The sequence below is a fragment of the Mus musculus genome, chromosome 5 (assembly GCF_000001635.26).
Source record: "Mus musculus strain C57BL/6J chromosome 5, GRCm38.p6 C57BL/6J".
In the NCBI taxonomy this organism is placed as follows: Eukaryota; Metazoa; Chordata; class Mammalia; order Rodentia; family Muridae; genus Mus; species Mus musculus.
Genome location: NC_000071.6, coordinates 117,287,565 through 117,309,637, shown reverse-complemented (window position 1 = coordinate 117,309,637; position 22,073 = coordinate 117,287,565). Strand labels below are relative to the sequence as shown.

The 22,073-nt window shown below is 44.7% G+C and overlaps 1 pseudogene; it reads left to right on the top strand.

Annotated features, from left to right (window-relative positions):
- The first annotated feature begins 15,229 nt into the window (after nucleotides 1-15,229).
- Nucleotides 15,230-15,609, top strand: Gm3786 (annotated as a pseudogene).
- Nucleotides 15,610-22,073: the final 6,464 nt, after the last annotated feature.

Sequence of the window (22,073 nt, the reverse complement as noted above, 5' to 3'; positions counted from 1 at the left end):
TTAATTTCTAAACTTCTCCCTCACACCCAAAGAAAAGATTCCATGTTAGCCCCACTCCCACCCCCCATGGAGCTGACCCTACAGTAGCGCATGGCCTTGCTATGCCTCCAACAGGTACAACACAGCTATCCCAGTCAGATCAAAGGGGACAAGACCTTAGTTCAACAATACATACTCACTCTGAAATCAAACCGATTGCCTGGCTACAGCAGTTCTCCAGAACCACAGAGGACTGGGCGTGCGCCACCATGCCCGGTGACAACATTTTTTTTTTTAATTAGGTATTTTCTTCATTTACATTGACAAAAATCTTTTAAAAGATAATTTAATATGAACACTTAGGAGGCAGAGGCAGGAGGATCTCTGTGAGTTCTAGACTAGACCAGCCTGGTCTACAGAATGAGTTCTAGGTCAACTAGAATTACACTGAGACCCCTGTCTTATAAATAAACAAAAACAAAACCACACACAGAGAAATCTAAAAACAAACCCAGACCAGACAAACAAAAATCATATTATGCTTGGGGCTAGAGAGTTGGCTCAGTGGTTAAGAGCACTGCCTGATCTTCCAGAGGCTGAGGGTTCAATTCCCCACACTCTATAACTCCAGTTTGAGGGCATCTGACGCCTTCATAGATGTACACCAAGCAAAACTCTTATGCACATAAAAATAAATCTTAAAAGAGGTGGATTAGCCGGACGTGGTGGCGCATGCCTTTAATCCCAACACTCCGGAGGCAGAGGCAGGCAAATTTCTGAGTTCCAGGCCAGCCTGGTCTACAAAGTGAGTTCTAGGAGAGCTAGGGCTATACAGAGAAACCCTGTCTCGAAAAACCAAAAAAAAAGAGGTGGATTAGCTGGGCAGTGGTGGCGCATGCCTTTAGTCCCAGCACTTGGGAGGCAGAGGCAGGCAGATTTCTGAGTTCAAGGCCAGCCTGGTCTACAGAGTGAATTCCAGGACATCCAGGGCTACACAGAGAAACCCTGTCTTCAAAAACCAAAAACACCAAAACCAAAACAAAAGTGTGTATGGAGAGATGGCTTAACAGTTAAGAACACCGGCTGTCCTTCCAGAGGTCCCAGGTTCAATTCCCAGCACCGGTTCAGGGATCTAACCCTCTGACACAGATATACGTGCAGTCAAAACACCAGTGTACATAGAATAAAAATTACTAAAAAAAATACTACTCTCATATTTTCATTCATTTTTTTATGTGATTTTAGGAACCCCATAAGCTATCTGGCTGACCGGACCAGCCTCTTAACAGCAAACCCTGTTTTCAGGGGAGTGACGGTGCACAAAGTTGGAACCTACAGAGGAAGCGTCCTGATGTTAGCCCCAGCTCCCACATCCCTCATAGCACACGCTAGAGTTTGGGTGTATCTTCCCAAGTTCCCTGAAGCCTTTATTCCCGTTTGTTTGTTTTTTGGTTTTTTGGTTTTTCGAGACAGGGTTTCTCTGTTTAGCCCTGGCTGTCTGCTCACTTTGTAGACCAGGCTGGCCTCGAACTCACAAATCTGCCTGCCTCTGCCTCCCGAGTGCCTCCTCGCCCGGCTCCGGTGTTGTTTTAGTAGGAGGGGCTTATGTCACTAGATTAATCAGAGTCTAGGTAGAGTTAGTCAGCTTGAGGCTAGGTTGATACGAGGTGAGTCTATTCCTGTGTGCACGCGTTCCTTCCCACTCTATTCGTCCTGTTTCCTGCCGGGCATATGTCTCAAGCTGGCTTGAACTGGCTATATAGTAGGGGTGACGTTGAACTTCCGATCTTCTTACTCCCTTCTGTGCTGGAATGGCTGCAGCTCCAGATGCAGTTCCTGCAGTGTCAGGCAGCGCCCTCTAGTGGCTGAGCCCCAGCCCCAGCCCTCCTCTCCCCCTTCCCTCCACCTCCAGCTTTGAGAGGTGTGATAGGAAATGGAAACCTCTGGAAGCTGACCCATGCTCATGGACTGGTCAAGCATCAGTACTGTGAGCCAAATGTGCTTCTTCTACATTATAAGCCGTGGTGTCTTCTGTTACAGTAACAGAGAAACCGACAGGGGCAAGAAGGTAGAATTTTCTTTTACTGGGCACAACGGCACCTATCTTAAATGCCACTCATTTGATCCCCATTTTACAGGTGAAGAAACGAAAGCACAGAGAGGGGAAATAAACTCCCAAGCTGTCACAGCCTCACATCTGTTTATAAAACAAAATCGCTGGGGTCCTGTATTTCCCCAACGAATAACGAATTTTTAGTTTGGTTTTGTTTAATTTTTTTTTTTTAATATTTAAGTGGTGTGTGTGTGTGTGTGTGTATAAGTGCCTACAGAGTCCAGAGGTGTGGTCTGTGGTCTGATCCCTCTGAGCTGGTAGTTACAGGGAGTTGAGGGGCTGGGAACCAGTACAAGCTTTTAATTGCTGAGCCATCTGGCAGGGCTGTTTTTTGATTGTTCGGGTTTTTTTTTTTCTTCTTCTCTTTCTCTTCTCTCTCCCTTCTTTCCTTTCTTCCTTCCCCTCTCTCTTTCTCTTCCCTCCCTCTCTTTCTTTCTTTCTTCCTTCCTTTTTCAGATTTATTTTTATGTAAATGAGTGCTTATCTGCATGTACACCTGCATGCCAGAAGAGGGCATCAGATAACATTACAGATGGTTGTGGGACACCACATGGGTGCTGGCAATTGAACTCAGGACCTCTAGAAGAACAGACAATGCTCTTAACTGCTGAACCACCTCTTCAGCTCAGGCACTCATCTTATTGTGTCTTATAGATCTTTGGTTAACTATTGAAAAGATATAAACACTGTGCACAAAGAAACGGAACCACATCTTGTTGCTTGTTACTGTTGGGTCTCCCATTCCCAGAAACAGTCTTACTCTCTGGTATCTTGTGCTTAGCATTCTGGTATTGACTGCCCACCCTCTACCCTCCCTCCTCCCCCTCCCCTCCCTCTCCTCCCCCTCCTTTCCTCCCTCTCTCCCTCCTTTTTCTCTTTCTTCCTTTCCTTCTTTTCTTTTCTTTCCTTCCCTTTCTTTCTTTCTCTTCCTCTGTTCCTCTTTCTTTCTCTCTCTTTCTCTCTTTCTCTCTTTCTCTCTCTCTCTCTCTCTCTCTCTCTCTCTCTCTCTTTCTTTCTTTCTTTCTTTCTTTCTTTCTTTCTTTCTTTCTTGTATTTAACTTGTCAAAGCTATCAGGGCTGGAGTGCTGGTGACCCCTGTAACTCCAGATTCTCAGGAGGCCAAGGCAGGAGGAGACTGAAGCAGGAGGAGTCCAAATTTGAGGCCAGCCTGTGCTACATTGCAAGGCCGTTTCAAAATAACAATTTAAAGGTTACGTTTGGTGTCACATGCCTTTAAAATCCATGCCACTCAGGAAGCAAAGATAAGTGAAACCCTAAATTCAAGGTCTACAGAGTGAGCTCCAGGCCAGCCAGAACTACACTGAGAAACCATGTGGGAAAAAAAATGAAACAAATAAACAAACAAGCAAAACCATCAGAAAACAAATTAACAATTTCTAAAGAGCTACATACCGGTTGCACCTTAATAGCATTTGTAAGACTGTGATAAAATAAATTCACCTGGCAAGACAGGTTTCCCTGGTTAAGAGCAGGTGATGCTCTTCCAGAGGACTGGAGTTTGGTTCTCTGTATTCACATCCGGCAGCTCAGAACTGCCTGTAACTCCTTATCGCCTGTAACTCCAGCTTCAGAAGGTCAGACTGCGCCCCCTTCAGACACACACATAATAAGGTTGTTTAAAAAGTAAAAAAACAACAACAACAAAAAGATATACTTACAACAATTATTTCAAGGAGCTTAAAAAACACACCGGAAACAACAAAGAAACAAAAACCAGTCCTTGCAGGTCTAAACTGGAATTATAAATGTGTTTCAGTGGGACATGTTACATCATACGACCCTCCCCCCTCCCTGCCCCCCAGCTCTTGGGAGGTTGAGGCAGGAGGATCAGGAATTTCAGGGCAATACAAGCTAATTAACCACTTTCAAAACAAAAACAACACACAAAAAGGAAAGTGTTCTAGTTTTCTTTGGTTGCTATGGTGACCATTATGACGTCACAAATGGAGGCGGAATGGATTTTTTCCAGCTTATGCTTTGATGGCCATCATTGAGAGAAGCCAAGGAAGGAAACTAAAGCAGAAGGCCAAGGAACTCTGTTGCCTGCGTATTAGCTTTGCCTAGGCCCATGGCCTAGGGATAGCACCGCCCACAGTGGACTCGGCCTTGCGACCTCAGTTAATCAAGAAAACGCACCATAATGTGCCCAGGTGCCGTAGGATGGAGGCAGTTCCTCAGTCGAAATTCCCTCCTCAGGTTTGAGCTGTGTGACCTTAACCGCCAAGACTAGCCATCAGACAAGGGGAAGAGAGGACCAGAGATAAAAGTAAGAAAAATTGTCCATGCTTTCTGAATCTAGAACCAAGAGACGAGCTTACTTACAAACTTGGTCACCAGGTGGCGCTCTCAGCCCTGAGTGGACTTCGGATCCCTCCACCAAAGCCATCTGATAAAGATCCAGCCAAGATGCATAAAACTCAGAAGAATTTTAGAGATTTCCGTTCAGCCAATAGCCACTGTGGTCCAGAGAATTCAGGGAAGGCCAAGACTTACTCAATGCCTCTTTCAAGGTCACAGCTCGTGGGAAAAGCCAAGAACCACACACAGTCCAGGCTCTGATAGTCTAAAATGTATCTATCCCACGGTCCTTGATCCATTGTTCAGAACTCCTGGAAGGCCCTCCTGTCCTTAAATACTGGAAAGTCACTTTTGCACAGTGTCAGCTGTGGGGAATAGAAAACATTCACCCCCAATCCCTGATTTTGGGGAATCTTTCTTAAAAATACCTCCTCATTTTAATTAATTACTTCCTAAGGATGTGAAAGTGTGTTAGGTTTTTATTGCTAGGACCAAATGCTTGAGAGAGCATTTAATTTTCTTTACATTTATTTATTTAGTAGCTAGTTAATTGGTTAGTTTATTAATTTATTTTTATTTCTGAGTACACTGTAGCTGTCTACAGACACCAGAAGAGGGCATCAGACTCCATTACAGATGGTTGTGAGTTACCATGTGGTTGCTGGGATTTGAACTCGGGACCTCTGGAAGAGCAGCCAGTGTTCTTAACTGCTGAGTCATCTCTCCAGCCCATGGCTGGGTCTTTGGTTTGGTTTGGTTTGGTTTGTTTGCTTTGAGACAGGTTTCTCTTTATAACCCTGGCTGTCCTGGAACTTGCTCTGTAGACCAGCCGGCCTCCAACTCAGAGATTGCAAATTGCCCTATTGAAAAGGAACGGTGTTCCCCAGAAGTCACAGCTGGAGTGTGGCCTTTCCAAGGACAGCTTGCAAGAGTCAGTTCTTTCCTTCCTCAGGGTGGGGATTGAGCCAGGCTGCCAGGCTTAGCTGCAGGTCTTTTTATCTTCTAGCCCTCTTGGTGTCTCCCACTGCCATACTCACTGCTGTTCTGCTGCCGACTGCTTTTTGCGATTAACATATTTGGGCGCTTCTTCATCCCACCCTGTGTGAGCCCGCCCGGCTGGTGCTCTGTGAAGTCCCCATGCTTTCCCATAGTGTCAGGGAAGCAGCTTTGCTCACAGTCAAGCAGTCACTCCTGTGGCAGAAACCTGCCTCTCACGCAGGGTTGTGCGGTTCTGACGGTACCTGCAAGCGGAGATGCCCCGGCCTCTGACTTCAGTATCTCAGCACTTCTGACCTTCCCACAGACCCTCTTCAGGATCAGTTGATTCACTACAGTGTGGTGATGCAGAACTGTTCCTCTAAAGAATGTCACCGAGGGAACAATGGCCCTTAGAAACAGACACGTGGGAAGGAATGCAGAACAGTGCCCAAGGTCGGCTTATCTCAGCCCTTCAGAACTCTGCCACTACCGTTTTTTTGTTGTTGTTGTTTGTTTTTTGTTGTTAATTTATTTATAGAAGCTTTCGTATATACACCACTGATTACCTTCCACCTCTCCCCTCCACAGGGAGCTGAGGGTGAAAGGCCCTACCCTCTAACATTACTTTGGTCTCTCTGGGGACCACCTTCCATCCTAAATCCAGCCAGCTAACAGAATTGAAAACAACAAAACAACAGCAGCAAAGCAACAACAACAACAACAACAACCCACTTGGTATTCTGAGAGCTCAGGAGTTCTATGCCAAGAACAGGACAAAGGCTGAAATGTCTATATTCACAGTGTGGCACGGGCAGGTTCTCAGAAGAGATGGTACCTGACACATGCATGCAAGCATGCCAGAAGTCTCTCCAGATTCCACCTAATCTACACCCCCCCCCCCCAAATATTTCACTCCAGCAGCTATGTGCAAGGTCAGCCTTTCCCCACGTCCCAGGAAGTGCTATAGGTTGCAGAGATTAGACTTAAAAGCCCACATCTGGCCAGCTGTGTAGCTCAGCAGGGAGCGTGTTTGCTTAGCCTGGGCAACAAACTTCCCGGTTTCTATCCCCAGCATTGTGTAAGCCAAGGGTAATGGGGCACCTGTGATACCCCCTCCCCGTGCCCTACACTTTGTAGGTGGGGGTAGGAGGATCTGAAGGTCAGGTTCACCTTGGCCACATGCCAAATTCAAGGCCAACCCAGGATATGTGAGAGCACTAGAACTGTAAATTATTTAATCAAGTGCAGTGCCAGGGATAGAATCCAGGCCAACACAGATGCTAGGCAAGTCCTGTACCACTGAGCTACCTCCCAGTACTAGATACTAGGCTGGAGTTGACAGGGTCTCCCTACATAGCTATGGCTGTCTTGGAACTCATGCTGTAGACCAGGTTAGCCTCGAATCCACAGAGATCTCTACCTGCTGGGATTAAAGGCCCATGCAACTATACCAGGCTCTGAGAAGTCTCTTAATTTCCCTTTGTATGGGGGAAGGCACTGAAAGGAGAAGAGAAATAACTTAAGTAGTTTGAGAGGCCACACTTCATTTGCCAGGAACACTAACATTAGACCCCAAAATTTTACATAAAAATGAGGTACCAGAGGCAGGCAGATTTCTGAGTTCGAGGCCAGCCTGGTCTACAGAGCGAGTTCCAGGACAGCCAGAGCTGCACAGAGAAATCCTGTCTGGAAAAACAAATGAACAAAACAAAACCCATTCAGAACTGTGGGAAGCCACATGTGCTGTTGCTGAGTGGCACTGACTACTGCTGGCCACCATGCATAAGATTGGACAAACAGCCAATGTGTACATATGCAGTAAAGTTTTTTGCAAAAACACTGCCTGGCCCAGGCATGATAATGAGGTTCTGTAAGGTACTGAGAGTATAACCAATCGGATGTGAGACATGCAAATGAGGTATGATAATGAGGCTCAGTGAGGTACTGAGAGAGAGTAGCCAATCAGATGAGGAACATGCAAATGAGGCTTAGTGCATAACCAATCAGGGTATGAGACACGCCTCTCCTAGGCCTATAAAAGCAGCACCAGCTCTGGGCAAAAAGTCTTTTCGCCTCTGCAATCAAGCTCTCCCAATAAACGTGTGCAGAAGGATCCTGTTGCAGCGTCGTTCTTGCTGGTCGAGTCGAGCGCGCGCAAGAAGTGGTGCCGAAAACCCGGGACAAGAAACATCTTCAGGCACGAGCGAAGACCCCCTGCTACAGGGAGGATTCAGAACTGCATCGCGGGGAAGGAGCGGTTAATAAAGGTTCCCGTAAAACAGACTGCTGAGAAGGATCCGGTGTGGATTCAGAACTCTTCAGCTGGGGAGCGGTGTTAATAAAGGTTCCTGCAAAACAGACTGCTGAGAAGGATTCAACTGCGTGGATTCAGAACTCTTCAGCTGAGGAACGGTGGTACCAGTAAGTATAAAGAAATTAAGGTAAGTCTCTGAGAGGTATGCTTTCTTACGCAGTGGGTCTGGTAATTGTTGCTGGGTTTGTGTGGGACCAGCTGTTAAGGAAGGGCAGCGACTTTGTAGGAGTACCAGGAAGGCATATCAGAAACAGAGAGAAAGGAAAAAGAAGACGCGCGCAGAAAAATAAGTAACTTAAGAAATATAAAAAGAAAAAAAGAAAGGAAGCTAAAATATAAAGACACAAAGGATAATATAAAATGTAAAGATACAAAGGATAATATAAAGATATAAAGGATAATATAAAAAATGAAGAGCAAAAAATTAAGTCAATTTACCCTCCTCTCGAGGACTAAAGAGGCAGCCTTCATCAAAGGCTTAAAGATAGCTCTCAGGGAAAGAGGAGTAACTATTAGAAGCAGCCACTGTGCAGAATTCCTAGAAGAAGGAGAAAAAATGAAAATAAGCTATTTCAGAGCCCTCCTAGGGACAGACAGAAAACGGGAGACGTCCTGCTTCCTCTCTGGCTCCTATGGAAATATTTTTAGCTTCGAATAGGATATCTGTGTTCTATTTTCTGTTTTTTGGTGCACCAAATTGTCTATATGTCTGTCAACTCGTGTTTGTTTTTGCTTGGATGATTGAATGATTGTTGTTCTGTGTTTCATGTTGAAAAATAAAAAAGCAGTCTCAGTCTGCACAGCAAAAAATGACAAGTTAGCTGCACAGTGGCTGGGAGTCAAGTACAGCTGAAAAAGCCCTGCTGAAGGCTGATTGCAAATGGAGCTTTTAAAGGGGCAGGCAGCCTTTTGCTTGTAACAGAAAGTTAGCTTAAAATTGGAAACCCAAGGTTGGAGTTATTCTAAACAACATAAGAAAACAGGTAATATGCAAAAGCAATGTATAAAGGGTAGAAAGAGTATGTTTGAAAATAAAGTACATATCTTTACAAATAGAAGGAAAAACCTTTCAAGGTATAATGGATACAGGAGCAGATAAAAGCATTATATCTAGTAAGTGGTGGCCTGCTTCTTGGCCTGTTAATCAATCGTCACATAGCTTACAAGGATTAGGATATGAGGCTACCCCAACTATAAGTGCAAAATCCTTACAATGGAAAGATAAAAAAGGAAGGACAGGGCTTTTTCAACCATACGTACTCCCTTTGCCTGTAAACTTGTGGGGGAGAGATGTGTTATCAGCTATGAACTTTATATTGACTAATGATTACTCTCAGAAAAGCAAGGAAATGATGAAAGGAATGGGATATATACCTGGACTAGGTCTTGGAAAAATTTTGCAAGGTAGAATTTTACCAGTTAAAGCCACTGTAAAGGCAGACAAGAAAGGGCTGGGTTTTTTCTAGGGGCCACTGAAGAGCCTTTGCCCATCCCGTAGCATACGGAGGACATGGTGTAGGTGCCTCAATGGCCTTTACCCTCTGAGAAGTTAAAAGCAGCTAAAGAATTAGTACAAGAACAATTAGATCTGGGGCATGTGGAGCCCACTCAATCACCCTGGAATACCCCCATTTTTGTTGTAAAGAAAAAGTCAGGTAAATGGAGATTGTTACATGACCTAAGAGCCATTAATGCACAAATGCAAGTTATGGGTCCTGTACAAAGAGGGCTCCCCCTACTCTCAGCTCTACCTAAGGATTGGAGAATTATAGTAGTAGATATTAAGGATTGTTTCTTTTCAATTCCATTAAATAAGAAAGATAAACCTAGATTTGCATTCACCTTGCCTTCTATTAATCATATGGAACCTGATAAAAGGTACCAATGGCGGGTATTACCCCAAGGAATGGCAAATAGCCCTACCATATGTCAGTTATATGTAGGAAAAGCTTTACAACCGGTTAGGGATGGTTTCCCCTCCTTAAAAATTTGTCACTATATGGATGACATTGTAATCTGTGGACCTGAAGAAGAAAGTATACAGCAAGCTTATGGCTTGCTTAATGAAACTTTAAAAAATAATGGTTTGAGTATTGCACCAGAAAAGGTACAGCAGTCTAATGTTAGTCATTTTCTAGGAGCCACTATTACTTTACGATGTGTCACCCCACAAAAGATTAGTATTAGAAAAGACCATCTAAAGACACTAAATGATTTTCAAAAATTATTAGGAGATATAAATTGGATTAGACCTTATTTAAGGATCCCTACTTCGGAATTAAAACCTTTATTTCAAATTTTAGAAGGAGACTCACATATTACCTCATTGAGACAATTAACACCTGAGGCTTCTGATGTTCTTAGGAAAGTGGAAAAGGCGATCCAAACAGCACAGTTAACTCGTATAAATGAGCAAGAACCTTTGTGCCTATGCATATTATGCACCATCAATCTGCCAACTGCTGTGTTATGGCAAAATGGTCCTTTAGTATGGATACATCCACATATATCCCCTAATAAAACTATAGAGCATTATCCCACCATGGTAGCAAATATGGCCCACAAAGGAATAAAAACTTCAATCACTCACTTTGGAAAAATGCCTGATAGCATAATTGTCCCGTATACTGTCGCACAAATGCAAATATTGTGTGCTACTATAGATGAATGGGCCATTCTTAGATGCAGTTATTCTGGTTTAATTGATAATCATTATCCTAAACATCCGTTATTACATTTTATGTTATTGCATCCAGTAATATTTCCAAAGGTAACGGCTAATACCCCTATAAAGGGAGCCATTGATATTTATACAGATGGATCCAAAACAGGAGTTGGAAGTTATGTAATCAATGAAAAGGCTGTAAGGTTGCAATTTACACCAGGAGCCCCTCAATTGGTAGAATGTTTGGTGGTTTTAGAAGTCTTTAAAAGATTTCCTATGCCCATAAATATTGTCTCTGATTCTGTTTATGTAGTTAATGCGGTTCTAGCATTAGAGACTGCCGGAAATTTTAAACAGTCCAGTCCTGTATCTGAAATTTTGATGAAAATACAAAATTGTATTCTGATGCGTGAGCATCCCTTTTATATTCAACATATTAGAGCACATACATCATTACCTGGACCTATGGTTAAGGGAAATGCAATTGCTGACTCAGCCACCAGAGACATGGTTTTCCTATCACAAAGTTCTATAGAAAGTGCAAAAAATTTTCATCAGCTTTATCATGTCCCTGCCTCTACATTACGACAAAAGTTTAAGCTCACAAGAAAAGAAGCCCGAGATATTGTCCTACGGTGTGGTAAATGTGTAGAATTTGTTAATGCACCTTCCGTGGGTGTTAATCCTTGCGGATTGCGACCCCTAGATGTTTGGCAAATGGACGTAACGCATATCCCATCTTTTGGGAAATTACAATATGTATACCAGTTCTGGTGTCCTACATGCCTCTCCCTTGACAGGGGAAAAAGCAGTTCATGTCATATCTCACTGCTTAGAGGCTTGGGCTGCATGGGGCAAGCCCCTAGTGTTAAAGACAGATAATGGTCCTGCATATACTTCTTCTAAATTTAGCCAATTTTGCAAACAAATGCAAGTAAAACATATTACTGGATTGCCCTATAATCCACAGGGCCAAGGCATAATTGAGAGAGCCCATCGCACTCTGAAACAATATTTGCAAAAACAGAAAGGGGGAATAGAGGCTATGACGCCAAAGATGGCTCTATCCCTTACAATATTTACTCTTAATTTTTTAAAATTGGATGATGCTGGAAGATCACCAGCTGAAAGGCACGGACAATGGCCTCAATCGCCCAATGAAATGGTCAAATGGAAAAATGTCCTTGATAATAAATGGTATGGCCCGGATCCTATTTTAATCAGATCCCGGGGAGCTATTTGTATTTTCCCACAGGGTGAAGAAAATCCACTTTGGGTCCCGACGCGACTGACAAGGACCGTGAAAGAGCAAGATGAACCCCAAGATGATTCTCCTGCTCCTGATGATTGAGACCGGGATAAGTATACCTTTGTGGGCCATAGTAAGATCATGGCCAGTACCTTTACCGGTACATTCCAATTCTTCTACCTTGCCTTTATTTTTTGCAACGGAATGTTATTTGGATGCGCCTTGTGCACGACAAACTCCTCAAGAGCCACGGGTGTATAATAGTACTAGTTTTCATTTGAATTATACACTATGCTTTGTGCATAATGTGGATAAACCTTTTACACCCTGTATATTTTTAAAGAAAAAGATTATCTCTAATTGGGCAGATCCCATTAGCCAAAATAAGGTGAGCTCTGGAGTGTTGTTTAATGCTTTAACGCAAGTTGCTCAAGGAGCGCAATCAGGCTCAGGTGATGTTGAAAATAATATAATTTCACCTATAAACATCACCACTATTATGATAAAGGGAAAGGTGACCATTCCCAAAAGATCACGATGGCCTGTTGGCAATGCTACTGCTATACGCAGCATGCCTTGGTGTCATCCGGACCTCGCATTTCCTATAGTTTTTTCACCTTGTCAATCAAAAATTTTTCCTCGGAAAGAAATAGCAAAGGGTTTTGTTTTGTCACCCCCACTAGATTTTGCTATAATGAACGATAAAGGAGATGCTACAGGGAAAGAAAATATTTGGCCATATTACCAATGGATTTTAAGCAATGAGGCAGGTGCTAGTACCAGTCTGTCAGCCTTTGCATTGCTGACTGGAACCTTTCATGAGATATTGAATGTTTCTGCCACTCTTTCCAATACCTCTACTCATTTAGATAATGTGACAACTAATATGACTACTTCTCCAGTAGAAGTTTGTGTCAATCCTCCATTTTTCTTTATATTGGCTGAATTTCAAAATAATACAGAATGGTTAGATTGTACAAATGTTACTTGTTTTTTGACGCAATGCTGGAATGGAACCAAATTCTTAGCCTTAGTGGTTCATCTACCAATCTTTGTCCCTGTGCCTGTTGAGGCAGATCCAGAGAAGTTCCCAATAACGAGTCTTATTCGGCAAAAGAGAGGTTTTGGAATCACAGCTGCCATTGTTACAGCCATTGTAGTGTCCGCGGCATCAGCAGTTACCGCAGGAACTGCAATGGCCCATCAAATTGATACTGCTGACACCATAAGTCAGATAGCAGAAAAATCCTCTGAAGCATTGCTTACCCTGCAAAAGGTGGATTCTCATATCGCCTCAGGGTTAATGTTAGTGAATCAGAGAGTGGATATTTTACAACATAATATGGAACGGATGATGGATGTCATACAAATGAGTTGTGTGGCATCCACATCGCATGTGTGCATTACTCCCAATAAGTATATTAATAATTCTTTTATTAAAAGTACAGACCTATCAAATTACCTGAAAGGGAACTGGTCGCAGGAGCTGGAGAGGTTGCAGACGAGACTGCAGATGCAGATCCTGAACCTTAATGGGACCAGAGTGGAACCAGTGACCCTCGGAGACTTTACCTCTTGGTTTACCTCTGCTTTTTCTTACTTTAAGGAATGGGTGGGAGTGATTTTGTTTGGTGCTGCCATATGCTGTGGACTGGCGTTCATGCTCTGGTTGGTATGCAAATTCAGAACCCAACAAAAACGTGACAAGGTGATTGTAACTCAGGCACTTTTAGCTATTGAAAACGGCTCCTCCCCTGAAATTTGGTTATCTATGCTCAAGAATTAGTCAGCATGAGATTAGATGAGAGAGACTCAACGATCATTGATCAGCCCTTGCTCATCAATAGGGTGATCATGATTTCCCCACTAATTCAATTTTTGGCTGGCCTCTTTTGCAGAGTTCGCCCTAGGTCATTTAGCAGTTATTGTCACACAGCACTGCGGTATCCAGAGACGGGCAACTTTCCTCGTGCACAATCCAACCTAAGACATGGGGCCCGGTGGCGATAGGGTTACCCTATGACGGGTAAGGCTGTGACATTAGAGGAACGACCTAAAACAGGAGCCACGGCGGATGGGCATAATTGCACAGGCCTAGTCCAGCCTCATTTTATTAAAACAAACAGGGGGAGATGTGGGAAGCCACATGTGCCGTTGCTGAGTGGCACTGACTACTGCTGGCCACCATGCATAAGATTGGACAAACAGCCAATGTGTACATATGCAGTAAAGTTTTTTGCAAAAACACTGCCTGGCCCAGGCATGATAATGAGGTTCTGTAAGGTACTGAGAGTATAACCAATCGGATGTGAGACATGCAAATGAGGTATGATAATGAGGCTCAGTGAGGTACTGAGAGAGAGTAGCCAATCAGATGAGGAACATGCAAATGAGGCTTAGTGCATAACCAATCAGGGTATGAGACACGCCTCTCCTAGGCCTATAAAAGCAGCACCAGCTCTGGGCAAAAAGTCTTTTCGCCTCTGCAATCAAGCTCTCCCAATAAACGTGTGCAGAAGGATCCTGTTGCAGCGTCGTTCTTGCTGGTCGAGTCGAGCGCGCGCAAGACAGAACAGTATCAAAATTAGTTACGGAAGGTTGGGGGGGAGGGGGGGTCACCTCAGCATGAAGAACTGTATTAAAGGGTCGGGTTAGGAAGGTTGAGGAGCCTTGGACTCTAGAGCAACTAACTGGTGACCGTGACTGAAGTTATCTGATTCAGCACCCGCCGAAGACTTTGTCACTGCTTTGAAGATCAGACTGGGCTCTCAGATGTCCCCCAGTGTCTCTGTTTACTTACCTTGAACTTCTGGACAGATATCAATGACAGCGTCCCCCCTCACCCGTTCCAACCAGTCCAGGAGGTCACAGGAAATCCAAGGTTGCCTTGTTCCAATAATTCCGGTAATTCTGGTAAATTCAAAAGGTTTTAATGACATCCCGATGGAGACTGTTTTAATTGAGTGGCTGATAGTGTATGTAGGTCTTATTAGTCAGGCCTCTGTGCAAGGTGTTCACCAATATGGCATACATTTTTGCCCCTTCAATTGAGAAGATGGCTGCAGTGGCTGGGGACATAGTTCATAGCCCACCGTGATGTAAGGGAAGCCAAACAACTAGACGTGACCAGTGTTTTAAGCCTGTCCAGGCCCGATGCTCCCTATCTGCAAACACAGCGATCAGGAGGCAGGAAGATTGTGAGTTCTAGGTCAGCCTGGCCTAGACAATAAGACTCTACTTCTTAAAAAAAAAAAAAAAAAAAAATCCAAAATCAGGGGCCAGCAAGATGGCTCAGTAGGTAAAAACTGCCAAGCTTGATAATCTTTGTCTGATTCATGCCCCACACAGTAAAACCAGAACCAATTCCCTCAGGTTGTCCTCTGCCCTCTGCCCCCAACCTGTTCACCCCCCCTAAACAAACAAACAAATAAATAAAACTACAAATATCCCAAGAAGCTAAGAATGGTGGTGGTACACACCTTTCAGCCAGAGACAGAAGCCAGCCTGATCTACACAGCGACCTACAGGCTAGCCAAGGCTACACACACACTGCTACACACACACTGAGACCTTGTCTTTAAAAAAAAAAAAAAAAAAATCCAGCTTGGCAAGATGGCGGCCGCGGCCACCGGCCTGCGCCAGGCTGGAAATGGGTGAAGCCCATTTCCAGTCGTGACCCGAGGAGGCCAAGCAGAGGGTGCGCGAACTCTACCGCGCTCGGTATCCGGAGGTGCCGAACACTGTGCACTTAATGCACCTGGATAGCATGGTGAAACAAGGACAGGAGAAAGTCTGAGAAATGAACATGCAAAATGCCCATGTCACAGACCCCAGAGTGGTTGCTTTCCTGGTCACTAAGGGAAAAGTTGGAGCTCCAGGAAAACATTAAAGTATGGAAGCAGCGGACACACGTTATGTGGGTTTTCCAGGAAACAGAAACACCAAGGCTAAAGGATTTCTTGTCTAAGTTCTATGTTGGCCATGACCCATGAGGTCACCTGATGGGAAGGTGCATGTTAATATTTAATTATTTTAGAGCACAAATAAACTCATTATTTGATGGCTGTTTGTGATAAAATTGCACTGGTGAACCCTTAAAAAAATTTCAGGGCTGGAGAGATGACTCAGCAGTTAAGAGCACTGACTGCTCTTTCAGAGGTCCTGAGTTCAATTCCCAGCAACCACATGGTGGCTCAAAACCATCTGTAACGAGATCTGATGCCTTTTTCTGGTGTGTCAGAAGACAGCTACAGTGTACTCATATAACTAAAATAAGAAATCTTTAAAAAAAATTTTTTTTCAAAGACAGACAAGCAGGCAGCTGGGGTTGGTCACATAACTCAGTCCACAAGAATTGGGGGTATGGTATCGATGCCTTCTCTCTGTGGAGTTCATGGCCTTGATGGAACCTGCAGGCTGCAAGCTGCAGCGGTCCCCCATGCTGTGAAAAGATCACCTCAAACTTTGAGACTTAAGACAACACAGATTTGACACCTCCTGGTATCTGTGACTCAGCAGTTTGGCCATGACACTGCTGGGTCTCCTGCTGACCCAGGACCTCACAAGAAATTGTCTAAGCCCCTGACCCTTTAATACAGTCCCTCATGTTGTGGTGACCCCCAACCATGAAATTATTTTTGTTGCTACTTCATAACTGTAATTTTGCTACCGTTTTGAATCATAATGTAAAACTGCAACATGCAGTATATCTGATATGTGACCCCCCAGAAGGATCGCAATCCACAAATTGAGATCCGCCACTCTAAAGGGTTAACTGAGGCTGGGGACTGAGCTCAGTACAGAGCTGAGCAGTTGGGTCTCTGAACAGCTAACTAAATACAAGAAGGATTGAGAGTTCCAGGCCAGCTTAGGCTGCACAGCCAGTTTTAGGCTAGCCTGGGCTGCATGAGAGCCTGTCTCAAAAAGAAATGTATACATTTCCCGATTGTTTTCAAGGAATTTTTTTTTTAAAGAAGCCAGCGAGAGTATGGGGCGTGTTTTCAGCAGCTTTGAGATTATTATGGACATGGAAACACACACACACACACACACACACACACACACACACACACACACACACACACACAAGAAGTAGGAATCCAAGAGACCAGCCAGAAGGCAATGTCCAAACCACAGCTCAGTTTGGGTCCTTGGCGTCTGCCAGCTCCTGTGTGCATAGGTCGCCACCCTCAAACCTCTGTGCTTCATAGTGGTAGCTTACAATTGTGGACACACCCAGAGGACACAGAGCTTTGAAACCTCCCTTGAAGCACAGAGGCAATACTCCTGGGGAGGAGCCGCTTGGCTGACCAACCATATCAAGGAAAGTCATACCCCACCCACCAATCAAAACAGTCCTCAGGTTTAAGGGCGTCTACCCACAACTAGAGCCTAATGAAATCCCAGGCTGGACGCACCAGCCGACAGATGACAACCCAGAAAAAGCACACAGGCATTGGATACACATCAATCAATCAATCAATCAATCAATCTTTCTCTTGCTGCTCCCCAACTTGTTTTAACACATGCTATAATTTTAATACCCCACGCCCTTCCCCCCCCCCCCACGCCTTTTGTAGCCCATAGTAGTCCTTCAAAGATGACCTTGGACTTCAGACCTGCCTTTACATCCAGAGGGCTCTCTGAGGTGCACCACTATATCTGCTTTCCGCAGTGGATGTTGTATATTCCAGCCACATCCTAGGCCTATATTTTTCATTTTAATATTCACTGTGTGTGTGAGTGCGCACACACCTGTGCACAGGCCTGTATGAGTTTATGTGCAGGAACCTGTAAAAGTCACAAGAGGGAGTCAGCTCTCCTGCAACTGGAGTTACAGACAGTTACAGGCAGGTCTGAGTTACAGACAGCCAACTGGGTGCTCAGAACCAAACCCAGGTCCTCTGCAAGAGCAACAAATAAGCCAAACACTGACTGACTCTCTACCTCTACTCTCCATCCACTCCCACCCTACCCTCCATCCTGGCTTCATCATTTTTACCTTAAATGGCTCCCAGGGGCCAATGTGCTAGATAGAGGCTGGGATCGCAGCCCATATGCCATTAGTAGCATATCTCCTGAAGGGAATTGTGTAACCCTGGTCCTCTCTGTCTCTCTCTCTCTCTGTCTCTCTCTGTCTCTCTGTCTCTGTCTCTCTCTCTCTTCATCTGCCCTGATATTCACTGTCTGCCACATCGGGTTGTGTCACTGCAGACCCCCAAAGCAGTGGGAACACCTGATCACAGACAGAGCACAGCTAACCCTTTCTTCCTGATAATTTGATTGTCACGGGTATTTGTTATAGTAGCACATAACTGACTGACAACATACTGAATAGTATTGGGAACAACCAGCCAGCACTGAGAGTCTGTGCTTGTTGCAAGAGGCTCCCTAGACCCCACCCCTGTCACCTCCATATCTTTACCCGGAGGTTTAGGGCATGTCTCTGGTTTTGGAGAAACAGGAGGATTCCCACAAACTGGTTCCAGGAGCTCTGACTCCCTCTTGTGGCCTCTGTAGGCTCCTGCATACACACACATGCACATAAACAGGGATACCCAGCTCTTCAGCTCAAGCAAGGCAATGTCACTTCCTTGATGCTCTCTCTGTCCCAGATGCTGGAGACAGCTCAGAGCCACTCTCTCCCCATAGCGGGCCACATGGAGACTTCTTTGCTGGGGTTACAGCTTCAGCAGCCTCCCGAGCTGGTGAACGAGCAAGGAAAGGAGAAACCTCTATATTCAACAATTAACTCCAGACCATACAATTCACAAGTCATTCACATCAGGCAATTGATTTAAAATAAATGTTTTAGGGACCAGAAAGATGGCTGGTCAATTAAGGCACCCACTGCTCTCTCAGAGGATGAGAGTTCACTTGCTAGCATCCACTTTGGAAGGTGCACAACTGACTGTAACTCCAGCTCCAGGGAATCTCATGCCCTATTCTGGCTTCCTCAGATATTACAAAGGCTTGTTGTGTGCATGTGTGCGCACACACACGCATATGAACATGCACCCACACTTTGAAAATAATTGAATCCGGGCAGTGGTGGCATACGCCTTTAATCCCAGTACTTGGGAGGCAGAGGCAGGCGGATTTCTGAGTTCCAGGTCAGCCTGGTCTACAGAGTGAGTTCCAGGACAGCCGGGGCTACACAGAGAAACCCTATTTTGAAAAAAACAAAACAAAACAAAACAAAATAATTGAAAAATTTATAAAAATGGTGTTATTTTTACATTAAAAAAAAAAACAGTGTATATAGCCCAGGCTAGAATTAGAATCAATCTTCTCCTATTGGAGCTTACTAAGAACTAGTGTTGCAGATATAGTCTTCCACAACTGGCTCAAAGAACAATGTTCTTGGGCTGGTGAGATGGCTCAGTGGGTAAGAGCACTGACTGCTCTTATGAAGGTCCTGTGTTCAAATCCCACATGGTGGCTCACAATCATCTGTAATGAGATCTGACGCCCTCTTCTGGTGTGTCTGAAGACAGCTACAGTGTACTTATATATAATAATAAATAAATCTTTGAGTCTGAGCGAGCAGGGCCAAATGGAGTGAGCAGGGTTGAATGCAGCAAGCAAAGGTTCTAAATTCAATTCCCAACAACCAGATGAAGGCTCACAACCATCTGTACAGCTACAGTGTGTACTCAAATACATAAATAAATCTTTAAAAAAAGAACATTGTTCTTTGTGTGTGTGTGTGTGTGTGTGTGCAGTACCCACACAAGCCAGTAGAGGGCATCAGATTCTTTGGAGCTGGACATAGGCAGCTGTTAGCTGTCTGTCGTGCATGCTGGAAATCAAACCTAGGTCCTCTGGAAAAGCACTAAGTGTTCTTAACCTCTTAATCATCTGTTGTCCAGCTTCTTTTTCCTCTTCCTTTCTTTCTTTTAAAGATTTTATTTGTTTATTTTATATTTCAGACACACCAGAAGAGGGCATCAGATCCCATTACAGATGGCTGTGAGTCACCATGTGGTTGCTGGGCTATGAACTCAGGACCTCTGGAAGAGCAGTCAGTGCTCTTAACCACTGAGCCATCTCTCCAGCCCTGGCTGTCCATTTTCAATGCACATTTTTATTTTTGTTTTTATCTTTTTGGGTTTTTTTTTTTTTCTTTTGAAAGATAGCATCTCACTGTGTAACTCTGGCTAGCCTGGAACTTGGCCAGGCTGGCCTTGAAAAGCCACAGAGAGAAAATGGCTTGCTTCTGCCTCCCAAAGGTTGGGATTAAAGGCTCATGTCACCATGCCCAGCTCATATGCAATTTTGAGAAGTTTGTTTTTTTTTTTTTTTTTTTAAAGATTTATTATTTATTATATGTAAGTACACTGTAGCTGTCTTCAGACACTCCAGAAGAGGGAGTCAGATCTTGTTGCGGATGGTTGTGAGCCACCATGTGGTTGCTGGGATTTGAACTCCGGACCTTTGGAAGAGCAGTCGGGTGCTCTTACCTGCTGAGCCATCTCACCAGCCCTGTTTTTGTTTTTTAAGATTTATTTATTTATTATATGTGAGTACACTGTAGCTGTCTTCAGACACTCCAGAAGATGGCGCCAGATCTTGTTACAGATGGTTGTGAGACACCATGTGGTTGCCGGGAATTGAACTCAGGACCTTCGGAAGAGCAGTCTGTGCTCTTAAACGCTGAGCCATCTCTCCAGCCCCGAGTTTTGTTTTTTTTTTAAAATTTATTTATTATTATACATAAGTACGCTGTAGTTGTCTTCAGATGCACCAGAAGAGGTCGTCAGATCTCATCATGGGCGGTTGAACTCAGGACCTTTAGAAGAGCAATCAGTGCTCTTACCTGCTGAGCCATCTCAGCAGCCCCCAGTATTTTTGTTTTAGTCAGATTCTCAACCCTGTAACAAATACCTGGGAAAACAAAGTTATAGAGGTTCGAAGTTTGAAACACTTAGGCCCATGTTCTTGGTGGCTAGGGGAGGGGAATCCCAAAATTAGGGACCTGGGGAGGAATCCCACCCTTTAGAATACTCAACAGGTGGGGAACTTCGGCTATTGATTGACAGGGGTACTTTCTGGATGGAGTCCATTTGATCCATGAGATGTAGATCTGAGTGGGTTTCCTGGAGCTTACAAGAGTCCTGAGGTCCATCCCTGGCACCACGTGGTACAACAGAAGGAGACGTGGACTCTCACATTTTTTCTCTGACCTCTATACTTGGACCTGTTGCAGGCATGTCCAGTATCTTCCCCCAACCCCCCACATATAATTAATAAATAAGTGAAAAAAATCAGTGAGAGCTGGGTGTGGTGGCACAGGTCTTTAACCCCTGCACTCAGGATGCAGAGGCAGACAGAGCTCTGAGTTGGAGACCAGCCTGGTCAACAGAGCGAATTCCAGGACAGCCAAGCCTACAGAGAAACCCTGTCTCAACAATAACAATAACAACAACACCCCAAACCAGCAAACAAACAAATCCGGGATCATATCGTCCCTGAAGGGTAGAGTATTCTATTAGCTACCACACTGTAAAAACCTAGTTTCATACATTTCTGACTACTTCCAGTCTTGGGAGGCTGCTGGTATCTAACTGCAAAGTTGGCGATGGCCGGTCCAGCTTTGCTTACCCTCAGTCTGGTCCTGTCAATCACACTTTCAATATCTCTTTCAGGACCCCTAGGATGATCTGGGAACCCCCCAGGAGATACCCACATTCTGAAGCTAACGACTGGCAACCTGAATTCCACTTTGTCTTGTAAAGTCACACTGTCTGTAAAAGGTCTTGTTCCAGCCCTTCAGGATCTCAGCAGTTGCTACTTGAAGGCACCGTGAAGATGGGGCTTGTAGTCTATCAACATTCACTCTTAGGAGGCAGAGTTGTCATTGAAGCCTCAACCAAGATCCAGCCATTCCTCTCAACCATGTGCGTGCAATTCTGCCCAAATTTACAGGCACAACATTTGGAAGGTTAAATGATGAGAGTTTCCGGTGTGGGCATTTAGGCGGCGATGGAAGGCCATCATCTGTGCAGAACTTGCAGAACTGCTGCTATGGAGTCACCTGCACTCCGCGGTTAAGCCCAACCAACACACTGATTGATTCCCGGGAGGTTGAATTTCGTTGGCATTTAAAGAACTTTTAAAACAACAACAAAAGATAACGCAGGGAAGAAACCTGGCTCGTTTGAAGAAGTGCTAGGGAGAAAGCATGGCCTTATCTCCGGGAACTGCGAAATGGGGCAGAGAGTCCTTCAAATGCAAAGGAGAAGCCGCAACATTAATCTGCACCACAGCCATGCACGCACTGGCCTGCAGGCACAACCCGCGAAGTTTCGCAGTGACCCTGGCGCTCGGACCGCCCAGCTCCGGCTCAGCCAATCAGAGAGCGAAGGGGCGTGACCCGACCTGCGGTTGGTCCCGGGGCGGCAGTCAACTGCGCAAGCGCTTTACGTTAACAGCGCTCGGGACTCGGCGTGCGCGT